We start from the raw sequence: 15242 nt of genomic DNA on the forward strand, positions 1-15242 counted from the left end.
AAGTTAATCTATTTAGAATGGTCTTTTGCATTGATGCAATAAAATTTATTGCAGACATGGTTGGGTGCATGTTTTAGCTTGAGTCCAGTCGGTTAGTTTATAACACTGGTAGAAGGAAGATCAGATTTAGTCCTACTGGTTTAGTAACGAATAAAATTTATTTGAGGAAAAGGCGGGTGGAGTTTTGTGCCCTTTTAGAAAGACTAGAGCAAGTTAAGATCGTGCACTCTGTTCATGCATAACAAGGGATTCATGCTTTGTGATTTGAGGTGGGTTGGCTTGCAGACATGCTGCTTGAGCTTGTTATAATATGCACACACACACAAAAAAAAACCACACATATTCAAGGCGTATCAGCTCAAGCTAAGAAGGACAATTGCAAGTGTGGATCCCTACATGGTATCTGTAATATCACTCCAAGCTTTTAAGTTGATTGGAAAGGTTGAAATGTTTGTGTTCTGTGATGTTAGACTAGACAATTGGCTAGTTTTAAAATGTTTTGAATTTATATGTATTTATGGCTTTTAAAGTTTGTTTTTCTTTTTCTTTTTCTTTTTTAATCATCTAAGTCTTTCTTTTCTTTTTTTAAGAAAACCGTGGAAATGAAATTGACTTTCAAAGATGTGATGTTTGGAAACAGGGGAAACATCACATCTTTGGAATTCAATTTCATTTCCACAGTTTTCCACCAATCCGAAAGAATGTTGTAGTCTGAGAAATGAATCACATACAGGCACTGCAAACCCAGGGGCAAAAATCAGGCTAGTGCACCCATATATTTATTTTCATTAATTGATCCTTTCCACCTCAACACTAGTGCCCACTTGATTTTTAAATCAGACTCAATTTGAGCTTTGCTTTAAACATTTGTATTCTTGTTATTTTCTCTAGTGCCCACCTGATTTTTAGATCAGACTCAACTGAGTTTCATTTAGTTCTTACAAATTCCATTTTGTTGTACAGTCCATGTTCGGTTTATCACTCGTCTACTGAATCACACATTTATTTTAGCTTGTGGTGTATTCTAATATTGTGCGGTTTCTATTTCACTTGTAAGCGGTGTTTCTGTAATTTGTAGGAGTGTGATGCTAGAATTATGTTTAGGCTGTACACTTCTCATCTTTATCTATGATTAACACCCATCAAGTTATCAAGCTAACCCTCACATTTATATTTAATTCTTGAGTTGTGAATTAACTCCTTTATGGGGATCCATGGACATTCTTGATTCTAAACTGAGGTTTCAGCTTGTGCTCCTTTATCATTTTGGAATTAGACTCAACACTAGCTTGATGGATAGTTGTACTTTTCTTTCAACAAAATCTATTTGTTGCTGATAAGAACAAAAGACTCGATGTTCACTTATTTTATTCAATCAGCAGCAAGAAATCTTAAGAAGTGGAAAGAAGAAATAGAGGTAGAGAAGAATGCATAATGTGGAGTCAATCAAAGAGCTGGGAAACATTCATGATATTTTTTGCCTGCAAAAAATAAGATCCTATTTGGATGCTTACATCCGTTAATCTTGGAGTCATTAATCTAAGGATTTACCTCAGATCCAATGTTTGGGGCCTCCAGGGTTTGGCAAGTCTCATGATAGGTGCTGCTCCCACTTTGAATCATGCTTCCAACTTCTCCTGCTTCTTCATTGTTTATGCTTGCTAACATTTGAAATGGATGGTTTCCTGCTCCTACACTCAAATTTGTGCCACTTCCTTGAAATGAAAGAAAACAATAAAAAAAGGGAACTTAGAAAGAACATTCACATTGATCCGGTAAGGACCTACTACTTGTAGTCCACGTTGACAAATAATTGATTGACAAAACATAAACAATCATGCGAGAATCATCTTAAGGCATTGTAATTTGTATTAGTATAACTGGCTTTCTTAGGTAATTATAGAAGATTGATGGGTCGTCATGAAACTGCAGATATCCTCACATTTTCTTGGGTAAGGAAAATGAGTGGGATGAATACACGAATATTGGGAAAAACTAGCTTAACCATTTTGTTTTCTTTTCATTTTTCTCCAAATCCAAATAACTCGATTAAGGTTGAGTGGTTATCAAAATTTTCAAATGTTTTGCTGTCGTACAACATACACACTCGATACTGGACTTTAAACATTATTCATATCTCATCCAAAATCTTCATGGAGCTTTAATTAGGTTAATCTAAGATCATTAGATTGGTGTGGTTCTTTGTGCGTGGCCAAACAGATGAATGGTCCAGATCCCATAAATGTGAGTGCTTGTTAACTAACTTAGACATTGATGTTTATAACACCAGGTCACACACATCAATGCTAGTACGCATGGGACACCCAAGCCATGTATCATGTGGAACCAACAGTGTATTTCATTTCAGGCTGGTTAATTGTCATGTAGACAATACATTTTCTAAAAAATAAAATAAAATTGGATGGTCTAGAACAGTTTCAAGTTGCAAATTGTTTTGGTCCATCTATTGTTTTCATATCATACATGCAGTGAAGAGAAATGGGTTGGATTTTATAAATGGGTTGTGTACTTTTATAAATGGGTTGGATTTGTTAAATAAAATGAAATTGCTGATTTTATAAATGTGTTGCAGGTAAAGATATTGGCCGGAGCGGTGTTTGGTTCAAAATAGTGTGATATTGGCTGCTATTCATGGTGGTCCGCACTTGGTGAACAACCCAAAAATGAGCCCTTCGCTGATGATATTCCACAGTTTGGGGTCCTTATTGCTGTGATCCATCCTGTTCCAAGTCCAGTAAGAAATGAAAGTATTTTTATTTCTCTTGATGTGGGCTCATCTGTTCTGCATTTTTTAGCTAAGACACATCATTCGTTCTCCTTCTTACAATTAGGATACAAAGATACTCCAAATAGTTAACATATTTGCATTTTATATCATCCTATACTTCAATTTCGAGTGTAAATATGAAACTCATGGCATATCAATGTTGCAAGTGGTACAATAGACTAGTCAGTGCTGTGTGTGAGGTTCCAAAGGGAACCACAGGGGTTGTTTAATGACTGATGCTATGCATTTCAGCGGTTAGCAGTTTCTTTCCAGCTGGCAACCAGTCACGTCTAGAAAGCACTTAAATTTTTAATTGATTGTTTTGTTTGCTTCTCCAACTGGAAATTGGCACTGTTTATGGTCATCAATCATTATATACCTCATGTTGCATGAGAACGCCATTAAAACTTAAAGAAAGAAGGTAAATGGAATGCTTTAGTTTTGTCTGCTTCCCCAACTTTCAAAAAATATTTGTGAATGAAGAGGCTCTAATCTTGAATGAAGGCAAATGCTCGGCTATGAAAAAATGCCACACAGTTTATGTGCAACTAATACTTATAGAGTTCTCATCTAGGACCTTTCCAATTTTTGATTAGGTTTTATTTTTTTAATTTCTCAATGATATTGTCTTAAAAGTTGAACTGAATGATGTGCAATTTTAGTTTTAATAATTCATTGCTTTGAAGCATTTCTGGACATTTTTGTTATGTGTATGCATGATTTACACATGATCTTATTATTTTTCTTTCTTTCTTTTTTTCTTTTTAATTTATAAAATTTATCTCTAATGAATGTTGATGCCCACCTAGGATCTCTTATAAGTATGTCATGTTGGCCCGTTGATGTTGTGAAGGAAACACTGTTCGCATGTAGTTTCTTGACATTTCGTGTTATACCGATAATGGTAGAGTGAGGGTTTCAACAACAAATCTTGACTCTGATTTTTCTAGACATGTACTTGTGAGTTGGATTTTTTGGCATTTAACGTAGCTGCTGATTATTTTAATATCTAGAATTCTGTTGATGCAAAAATCTAGTTCACCCTCTTTAAACCTTCGAGTACCTGCACAGGAAGAAGACAAAGGAGACCCTGGCTAGAGTAGGGGACCCTCCGATGCCAAAGTCAGGCTAGGAATCTGGGTCTTATAGTATTGAGGGGTTTGGGAGAGAGTTTTTGCGTACCTTTCACCCTTGAAGTGTTTCTCATTTATAGGAGAGGGAGGATCCCGCCGTATGGGGATTCTCTCCCTGATTTCTAGGAGATTTGATTTAGCCATAATCTACTTACAGACGCTTCCCGATCCCAAGATCTTCGGGATCGAGAATCCTTTCCCATGATTTTTGGAACGGTATTTAAGCTTACACCATCTCTTCCTCGCTCGGCTCGGCCTTGACCGACTTAAGTAGTCTCGGCTGGCTACAAGGATAAAGCCTTTTGGCTCTTATCGAACGGAAAAGGATCAACTTACGGCCAGCGTTCTTCCTTAATCCGATAATTGACTCTTAACTGGCCTTGTATGGGTCGATTTTATGGTCGGTCGGGTTGCTTTTAGCTTTAGGGGATCAATCGACCCCTTTAGACATTGCTGCCTTGTTAACTGAGCCAACTTTATGTGTCTTACTTTGCCTATGGCTCCTGACTCTTAAGGTCTCGGTCGGGATTTGCTTCCCAAGAATCCGAGTTAAGTCTCTCCTCTAAGCTTTGTCTCGTACGTTGCCTCGGACTCTCGGGCAGTGACGATAGAGTTGGTCCATTCCATAACCGGGTCTTCGGACTTGGTGTTTTTTCCCTAATAGCAAGCCCCCTACTCCTTGTGTTAGTTAGGCCGACACTAAGGAGTAATGAGTTTTTTGAGTCGGTGTGCCCTGGAGACTGAGGTTATGATGAGGCATTTAATGCTTCTTGTGTCGTTCTTTGTCGTTCTTAACTGGCATTGGTTCGGTCCTCGAGGTCGCACGAGCGGACATCAGTCAGAATGTTTCGACCGCTTATGAGCATCGAACACGTGGCCAGGGCGTTACCTGCGTCAGTTGGCGTGCGCCACGTGTCGTTGCCACGTGGCTCGGGTATAAAAGAGGAGAGCGGGATTTGTTTCCCATTTTCGCGCGAGCTTTCCTTTCCCGTTCTCTCTTCTTCTTTTCTCCTCCTCTCTGCCTGTCTTTGTGTTTCGCCACCTTCTTTATTACTTTTGCTCTTCTTTTCTTTTTTACTTCCCTAACTGTGCACTTTTCACCTCTTCAGTGAGTTTTCTTTCCCTCCCTTTCCTCTTCAACTTTTTAATGGCAGCGCATTCTTCAAGTCCTCGGGAAGGGATTTTCGATGATGAGGACGAAACGAGACATTTCTGGAATGTCTCAGAATCGCCCTCATTACTGGCGGAGATGGTGATTAGTGCCAATGAAGCTTTCCAGTTCTCTGAGAGAACGTCTGGAACTTCAGCGGAACGTCCTGCTTCTGTGGGTCCTTTCGGCGGAGGGGCGTCTCTGGTGATTGCCCCTGGGAGACCTAACCCTCGTTTTTCTGGGGATGACTTGGAAGAAGAGGATGAGGAGTTAGAGGAAACCACTGAGTCAGTTCCCCTCAGAAGGTCGGCCAGGGCCGTTGAGTCGACAGACGAAGAAAGAGATGCTACCGAGGGAGAAGTTGGAGACGACCAGAAGGGTCCAATCCCATCAGTGTTAACTGAGGCAGATTTAGACAAGATCCGAGTCAGGTATCATGTCCCCGACTGAGTTATTATTCATCTTCCCCTTCCAAGTGAATTGCCTGACCATCCTCCTGCTGGGATGGTCACAATTTTCCCAGTCGCAATGCAATGTGGCTTATGTCTGCCCCTCCAACCCATTGTTTGAGATTTTCTGTCCCAACTCCGAATCGCTCCTGTGCAGATAGTGTCGAACAGGTGGAGGAACTTGTTCAGATGTTTAGTGTTGTGGGCCGAGACAGAGCAACCCCCACTGAATATGGACGAGTTCCTTTATCTGTACCAAATACGGCCAAACCCTCAACAACCCAGCTGGTACTTCTTGTGCGCTTGGCGGAAGAAGGGTGGTCCTTTGATAACCAACCCTTCTACCTCCAACAAACACTAGAGAGAGAGGTGGTTCTGGGCATGCAGTCACTAGGAGACTGCCGAGCCTGGGCTCTTCGAATCTCGTATTCCCTGGGCATTTTCTAAAGCAGGTGACTCAGCATTTCCTTTCTCCGTATCTTTTTTGTTTGACATTCCTGAGTCTGACCGAACGCGTTTTGTAGCTATCTCTAAGAGAAGGCCGAAGTTAGGAGCTGGTGCTCTAGCTCGGATCAAGGATCTGAGGGGACTAAGTCCGGAAGATCGTTCTTGGAAGACTCTTCTTCAACCGGAGTGTCTTCTTCTATCGGGCCTAGACTCTGCCGTGACAGGTATTCTTGAATTATTTTGACGCATTTCTCTTAGATTTTATCTAACTCTTTACCTTATCTAATACAAAGATGGCTGAAGCTCGACCCTTTCTTAAACCGACATCGAAAATGAAGGCTCCTCTGAGATCGGTGCTTTTGTCGGAGCCTCGGTGTTCAAAGAAGGCGAAGACGGCTCTGAAGGCTAAGGAGCCATTCGCCCCAGTCGCCCCCGCTCCGATCGTCTCGACCGTCATCATGCTTTCTGACCCAAAAGAGAGGGCGGAAGAGGCAGGAGCGGCTCCTGCCGAGTCTCAAGCAGCCTCTTAGCTGGGACCCGTTGCAAAGCGAGTCTTGGAACTAGAAGAGGAATAAAGAGGGGAGACTCAGGAGGGGGAATGACTTAACAGGAGACTTCACCTTTCCAGCAGGTAGTATTGAGGATGATCCTTGGGCCATCACTCTTGGGAGCGAGAGAGACTTCACTAGTCTTTACAATGCCTCTTCACTGCAAACTCTTGGTTATGCAGTGAAGATACTTCTTGAGGTAACGTCGGTGATCTCTCTTGTTTGTGATTTCTTTTGTTGGTGACTCAGTCTAACCTCACATTTTTCTTGTGCAGTTGGCTCCTTGTTTGGTTAAGGCCTGCTCGGATCTGACTTCTGCTCAACAGTAAGCAGCTGAGGTGGAAGCAAAAGTCGAGGCTTCCTTGGCTCGGGCTGGAATTCTGTCAGGCAAGTTGGGACTTACTCGGAAGGCCACTACTGACGCCAAAGTCGAGTGCTCTCGCTTGGCTTCACTACTGACGGAGGCTCAAGAAGAGAGTCAGTGAATCCGTGAAACTCATGCCTCTTGCACGAATAAGTTGGCCAGGACCTAGGGTGAGGCTGAGGCAACCATTCAGAAGGCCATCGGCGAGGTTACGGAGGCCAAGGAGGTAAATGATCGAGCTGTGCAGGCTTTTTTCAAATCCCAAGAATTTAAGGAGGAGAGAGATCGCTTGTATCAAAGCGGATACATGGCTTGTATCAAGGTGATGAAGGAATCTTTTCCTAACCTTGATTTGTCGGGATTCGATGATGATTTCTCTGGTCCTGAAAGCATGGAGGCCGAGGCCACCGAGTCTGCTGATGTTGTGGTTGGTGTCGAGGTCGAGGCCGAGGCAGCCCTGAAGTTGCTGAGGTTGCTCTTAGTGGTGGTAGCTGAGTCTGAACCACTTCTTTTGGTACCATCATCGGCTCCATTTTTGGCACTCACACTAGCTCTTTAAACAGACCGAGCTCCAGGGCAGGCTCGAGAGTATCCACGGCCAAGGAAGATGCTCGCGTGTCATAGCCGACTTTTCCTTTTGCTTTTAAACCTTTTACTTTATCAATGTAATGCCGCAACAAGATGTAGCTCAATGTAACAAATGTACTAATAAATGAATATACTCAGTTTTCTTTTATTCATCTTAATTTAGTTTACATGCTTGTTAGTTTTGAATCTTTTTGAACGCTTCGCTAGGCTGACCTATGAATAGTAGATTTTTAGATGCTCGGCGTTCCATGGATGGGGTAGCAACTTCATTTGGAACTTGCGTAAGATCAAGAACATATCTTCTAGGTCAACTATATGGTTGGCTGTGCGTACACTTTTGATGAGCATGTCATCAATGTACACTTCCATGGTTCGGTCGATCAGCCGAGCAAAGATTTTGTTCACTAATCTTTGATAAGTCGCTCGTGCATTTTTCAAACCAAACAGCATCACTCGGTAACAATAAAGACCTTTGTCGGTGACAAAGGTGGTCTTAGATTTATTAGACCGATGCATTATAATTTGATTGTACCCTGAATAAGCATCCATAAAACTAAGAAGTTCATGCCCCGCAGTGCTATCCACCAACTAATCGATTCTCGAAAGAGAAAAACTATCATTTGGGCAGGCTTTATTCCGGTTGGTATAGTCAATATAGACATGCCGCTTCCCATTGGCTTTTTTCACAAGTATGACGTTGACTACCCATTCTGGCTAGTATATCTGTTCTATGAATTTGGCCTCGAGGAGCTTGCAAACCTCTTCTTCAATGATTGCGTACCTTTCAGGACCAAGCGGACGTCGCTTCTGTCGGATCGGCCGGTAGGTCGGATTGATGTTAAGTCGATGTGTGATAACGGATGGGTCGATTCCTGGCATGTCTTCATGGTTCCATGCAAATACATCAGCGTATCGCCGGAGCAGGGCTATCAAATTATTTTTCAGTGGTGATCGCAGAGACGAGCCAATTTGTACCGTTTTAGATCCGTCGGTCTTGACCAAAGGTACCAAAACAAGGTCTTTCATTGGTTGCCCTCGCTCGTGAGTTTTAGCTCGGGGATCTAGTGATTCGATCACTGATACCTCGGTCGGGATTTTACGGTTATTGTGAAGCAGTGTCTTGTGTCTTGCTGATCTCCTTTAATAACTCCCACTCCCGACTCAGTTGGAAATTTCATAGAGAGATGGTATATAGATATCACGGCTTGGAGGAGACTCAGAGAGGGTCGGCCAAGTATCGTATTATAAACAGATAACTAGTCGACTATCAGAAAGTCGATCATTACTGTCGCCTGATGCGGAGGGTTTCCAACAATAAGTGGCAACGAAATGATACCTTCTGGGAGTATTTTTCCTCCAGAGAATCCGATCAATGGAGTACACACCGGCCGCAAGATCATTCGTTCAATACCCATTTTGTCAAATGCCTGAGTAAACAGTACGTTAGCAGATGATCCTGTGTCGATGAGTATGTGGAACACCCTTCGGTTTGCGATGGTTAGAGTGATAACTAATGTGTCATCATGAGGATGATGAATGCCTCGAGCATCTTCATTGGTGAACGAGATGTAATATTTTTCTCTCTTCTTTTCCTTCGAAGGTCGAGCTATGATCAGGATCTCGGACTCGGGTTGACTGATGCTCCTGACGTGACTTGTTCGAGCATTATTTAAGTCGCCTCCGCCGCGAGGACCACCGACGATAGTCCGAATTTCCTCCATGGGTCGGTTATCCCTCGAGCGTTCTTCTGCTGTCCCAGTTCTCTCGACGTGTTCTCTGAGCCGACCTTCTCGGATAAGCCTTTCGATCTCTTCCTTCAAGTGATAACAATCACTCGTACTGTGGCTATGATCGCGATGGTAGTGGCAATATTTATCCTTATTCCGCCGGTTCGGATTACTCCGAAGCTTATTTGGCCAACTGACAAATCCTTCACTCTTGATTTCCATCAGCACCTGCTCTTGAGGTTTATTAAGTGGGGTGTGTATAAAAAACCTTCAGTCTGGTCGCTTGCCCGACTTGCGTTCATCGCGTGTTCAGTCGTCCTTATGCTTCTTTCCTCCGACCGAGTCAACTTCCTTTTTGGCTGACTCTTTGGCTCGGGTTTTCGCGTTCTAGGCGGCCTCTCGTAAGTTTCTTGTTTCGTCAGCGTCCGCGTATTTATCTGATTGAGTTATGAATTCAGCCAAAGTCTCAGACGGATTCTTGTCCAGGGATGCCAGAAACGACTTATCCCTAATGCCCTGCATGATGGAATTGAGTGCCGTCTCCTCTGAATGTTTTCGAACTTGGAGTGATTCAAAGTTGAAACGTTTGATGTAGTCTTTCAGTAGCTCTCCCTCCTTTTGAACTATGTTGTTCAGATGCACGGGGGGCTTCAACTTCTTCTTCCCGCTAATGAAATTGGTGAGAAAGGCATCGCTGAGTTCCGCGAACGTGCTGACGGACTTTGGTTTCAGCTGCTTAAACCAAAGTCGGGCTACATCGGCTAAGGTGAGGGAGAAAGTACAATATATAACGGCATCCGAGGCATCATGCAGTTCCATGTACGTTCGGAAGCATTCGATGTGTTCCGTTGGGTCGGTTTTGCCCGTGAAAGGTGTAATCTGAGGGAGGTGAACTCTTTCCGGCAGCCGGGCTTGCATCGCTTCATTAACAAATGGGGACGCTTTTATTTCTGTCCTGGTTGAATATGCATCCTGACTATGCTTCACATCGCCATCTCCTCTAGCACTTCTTTTTTAAAGTCCTGAAGGTCAGCTTTCCAAGGCTCGTTACTTTCTGCCATCCCTTCAATCGGAGGTCGACCATGCCTCCTCCGATCTATCTTGTGTCGAAGATCAGTGGAAGGTAGCACGACAGTCGCGGAATGAGCGGGCGCTGGCTCGGACAGCCCATGGGGTTGACTGGGCTACGCCAGCGACTGTGGGGTAGTGGGATGAAGGTCGGCAACTTGTTGCAAAACATTCATCGCCTGTTCTTGTTGGGGCCGAGGTTGCTGAGTCTGTTGATGGTGCATCTGCTCCAACATTCATTTCATAACGTTTATGTTGGCTCTGAGTTCCTAGACACCCCGATCCAATCGTCCATTTCCTGGATTCTGCTGGGTATTTCTAGTTGTGGCAAATGTTGTAGGGCAAGCCGCAGAACCTTGTTGATTGTCAGGTTGATTCTGAGCTCCTTGGACCCCGTCTGGGCTTGATGGTCCGGCATCATCAACCTCATTTGGTTTGCTAGGACCAGTTTTTCTGGTTATCACCATTAGCGCTCGCTTGACACTTCTGGATAGAGCCTGGAACATGACTCTTTGTATCGGTTCTTATAGATGGTGCCAAACTGTTGATGTAAAAATCTAGTTCACCCTCTTTAGACCTTCGAGTACCTGCACAGGAAGAAGACAAAGGAGACCCTGGCTAGAGTAGGGGACCCTCCGATGCCATAGTTAGGCTAGGAATCTGGGTCTTAGGTTTGGGAGAGAGTTTTTTCGTACCTTTCACCCTGAAGTGTTTATCATTTATAGGAGAGGTAGGATCCTACCGTATGGGGATTCTCTCCCTGATTTCTAGGAGATTTGATTTAGCCATAATCTACTTACGGACGCTTCCCGATCCTGAGATCTTCGGGATCGAGAATCCTTTCCCATGATTTTCGGAATAGTATTTAAGCTTACACCATCTCTTCCTCGCTCGGCTCGGCCTTGACTGACTCATGTAACAGACCAGTCTTGGCTGGTTACAATGATAAAGCTTTTTACCTCCTATCGGACAAAACAGGATCGGCTTACGGCTAGTGTTCTTCCTCAATCCGATAATTGACTCTTAACCGGCCTTGTATGGGTCAATTTTATGGTCGGTCGGGTTGCTTTTAGCTTCAGGTGATCAATCGGTCCCTTTAGACATTGCTGCCTCGTTAACCAAGCCAACTTTATGTGTCATACTTTGCCTATGGCTCCTGACTCTTAAGGTCTCGGTCGGGATTCGCTTCCTAAGAATCCGAACTAAGTCTCTCCTCTAGGCTTTGTCTCGTACGTTGCCTCAGACTCTCGGGTAGTGCCGATAGAGTTGGTCCATTTCATAACCAGGTCTCCGGACTTAGTTTTTTTCCCCAACAAATTCTATTTGTTAGGAGCGCCACAACTGCAATATAGTTGTTTGTTTATTTATTTATTATTTTAAGATGTTTAAATGGGAGGTCATGAGATTGATTTCCCATGTGGTGTGGGTGTGAGTGTGAGTTTGTGTTTAAAAAAAAATAAAAAATTTCATCCTTCATTCCAATTGGATTATTTTGAATACATTTTGCTGGAGATGGACAAATATCTTTCATGCTAAAATCATCCTTGCAAGTTGTTGGCTTCGACTCGGGTTCTCTTCTAGAAAGATGAGTGTAAAATAAGCTTCATTGACTCCTTTGCATATGGACTTTTGGCAGTGGACATAATTTCATGCCCATGTATAAATATGTTGGAATATATCTACATGCTACATAAAAGGAAGAATCTCTCTCTACATATATCTAATCTCTTCTAAAATCTACCTCTCATTTGTAGGGATATGAAGATATCAAGTGAAGAGGAATGCCAGAGCTGCAAACATTTATCCCAACTTCCAATTAAGGTTGGTTTTCAATTTTTTTATTTTTTATTTTTGTTTTTGTTTCAGGCAAGTATTCGGCATTCCATGCTAGGCGTCACTTTAGGTGGTCCCCACATTGTAAGGATTTTATTAGACTTTTGGCATGTAACTGGATGATTAATAGCATGACTTGGCTGTAACTTGGAAACAAATCTTATGTTAGATGCAAATCTGACCGTATATGCACCTTCGGCCCACTTTGAACCATCTTGATAGTTTTGGAAGAAGTGGGCATCACACACATGTCGAAGGAAATGAACACAGAGAACTTTAAATTAAGAGCAATGCGACATTCAAAACTGTTCTTACTGAATTTTCTTTATACCATGCAGAAAATGAAGAAATGATCACTCTTTAGATTTGGATGTTGAAATGCTTCATATTCTAGTTGATACAAACATCAATTTCTTTAGGATTAGACCTGTCTCCACCTTCCTCCAATGGTTCAACTGCTTTATGAAACTTAGTTAATAGAGCAGGATTAGAAGGCAACATTCACAATAGTTATCATTGTGGTTGCAGTTATTCATTATGTGACAGGTTTTCAGGTGAGATGAATGAGTTTCAAAATAAAACAGTCTGCGATTTTGAGAAGTGATTCCAAGGATGTATGTGTGTTTCAGGTGCCATTTGCACCTTGGAAGCATACAATGGAAGGTAAGGAAAATCCTCTAGTTTCCTTCTTTGAATCATGAAAAGGTATTTGTGCTGAATCCCATGCATTGGCAATATTAGGCATGCTCATGAGCAGGACATGCATAATTCTGTAAAAATTGATGAAGTAGACCCGGATGTGTGTCGGAGCTATCCGAATGTTGATCGGGGGTTCCTAGAAGGTGGGAATTGATGTTATGACCATGATAAAGCTGTCCATTTCCTATGGACAACATTGGAGTGGCCTGACCATTTGGACAGGCCGTGTTTATGTATTTGCTTGAAATTAATGGAGCAGACCCAGATGTGCGTCAGAGCTATCTGGATGAGTGGGGGTCCCTGGAAGGTGGGAACTGCTGTTATGACTATGATGAAGCTATCCATTTCTTATAGACAACATTGGAGGGGCCTGACCATTTGGACGGACCGTGTTTATATATTCGCTTAAAATTAATGGAGCAGACCCGGATGTGCGTCCGATCTATCCGGATGAGCGGGGGTCCTTAGAAGGTGGGAACTGCTGTTATGACCATGATAAAGCTGTCCATGTCCTATGGACAACATTGGAGGGGCTTGGCCATTTGGATAGGCCGTGTTTATATCTGTATTTGCAGGTACCACACCCTTAACCTAAACCATACCCTAAACCTATAACCTAAACCTATTCTCAATTCCTTAAAGCTATAACCTATAACCTATGACCTAAACCTAACCCTAAACCAAAACCTATAACCTAAACCTAAACCTATAACCTATACTTATAACCTTAACCTAAACTATAACCTTAACCTATAACCTATACTTATAACCTTAACCTAAACTTATATCCATAACCTAAATCTATTCTCAAATCCCAAAACCTATACTTATAACCTAAACCTAGACCTTAACCTAAACCTAAACTTATACTTATAACCTATAACCTATAACCTAAACCTTAACCTATAACCCAAACCTTAACCTATAACCTATAACCTAAACCTATACTTAACCTTAACCTATAACCCAAACCTAAACCTATAACCAATAACCTAAAACCTAAACCCAAACCTAAACCCAATCCTGAACCTGAACCTGATTTCCTAAACCTAAACCTTAACCTATAACCTATACTTATAACCTTAACCTAAATTTATTCTCAAATCCCAAAACTTATACCTATAACCTAAACCTAGACCTTATCCTAAACATAAACCTATACTTATAACCTATAACCTAAACCTACACCTATAACCTATACTTATAACCTTAACCTAAAACCTAACCTAAACCTTAACCTATAACCTAAACCTAAACCTATAACCTATAACCTAAAACCTAAACCCGATCCCGAACCCGAACCCGATTTCCTAAACTTAAACCTTAACCTATAACCTATACTTATAACCTTAACCTCAGCCTATTCTCAAATCCCAAAACCTATACCTATAACCTAAACCTAGACCTTAACCTAAACATAAACCTGTACTTATAACCTATAACCTAAACCTAAACCTTAACCCTAACCTAAACCTATTCTCAAATCCCAAAACCTATACTTGTAACCTATAACCAAAATGTCAACCTATAACCTTAACCTAAACCTAAAACCTAAATCTAAATGTATTCTCAAATCCCTAAACCTAAACCTACACGTAATCCTAATCTCAACTCCCTAACCTAAACCTAAACCTAAACTTGAAAACGCAAACCTAAACCCGATCCCGAACCCGAACCCGATTTCCTGAACCTAAACCTTAACCAATTCTCAATTCCCAAAAACCATTACATATAATATATAAACTATAACCTAAACCTAAACCTAACCCAAACCTATAACCTAAACTTAAACCTAAACCTATAACCTTAACCTAAACCAAAACCTATAACTTAAACCTTAACATATAACCTATAACCTATAACCTAAACTTATAACCTATAACCTATAATCTTAACCTAAACCTAAACCTTAACCTAAACCTAAAACCTAAATGTTTTCTCAAATCCCTAAACCTAAACCTACACCTAATCCTAATCTCAACTCCCTAATCTAAACCTAAACCTAAACTTGAAAACCCAAACTTAAACCCAATCTTGAACCCGAACCCGATTTTCTAAACCTAAACCTTAACCTATTTTCAATTCCCAAAAGCTATAACCTATAACATATAACCTATAACCTAAACCTAAACCTAAACCTAAACCTATAAGCTTAACCTAAACCTTAACCTATAACCTATAACCTATAACCTAAACTTATAACCTATAACCTAACATTAACCTAAACCTATAACCTAAAACCTAAACCTAAACCTAAAACCTAAATGTATTCTCAAATCCCTAAACCTAAATGTATTCTCAAATCCCTAAACCTAAACCTACACCTAATCCTAATCTCAACTCCCTAACCTAAACCTAAACCTAAACTTGAAAACCCAAACCTAAACCCGATCACGAACTCGAACCCGATTTCCTAAACCTAAACCTAAACCTAAAACCTAAAACCTA

Source organism: Magnolia sinica, chromosome 4 (genome assembly GCF_029962835.1).
Source record: "Magnolia sinica isolate HGM2019 chromosome 4, MsV1, whole genome shotgun sequence".
Lineage (NCBI taxonomy): Eukaryota > Viridiplantae > Streptophyta > Magnoliopsida > Magnoliales > Magnoliaceae > Magnolia > Magnolia sinica.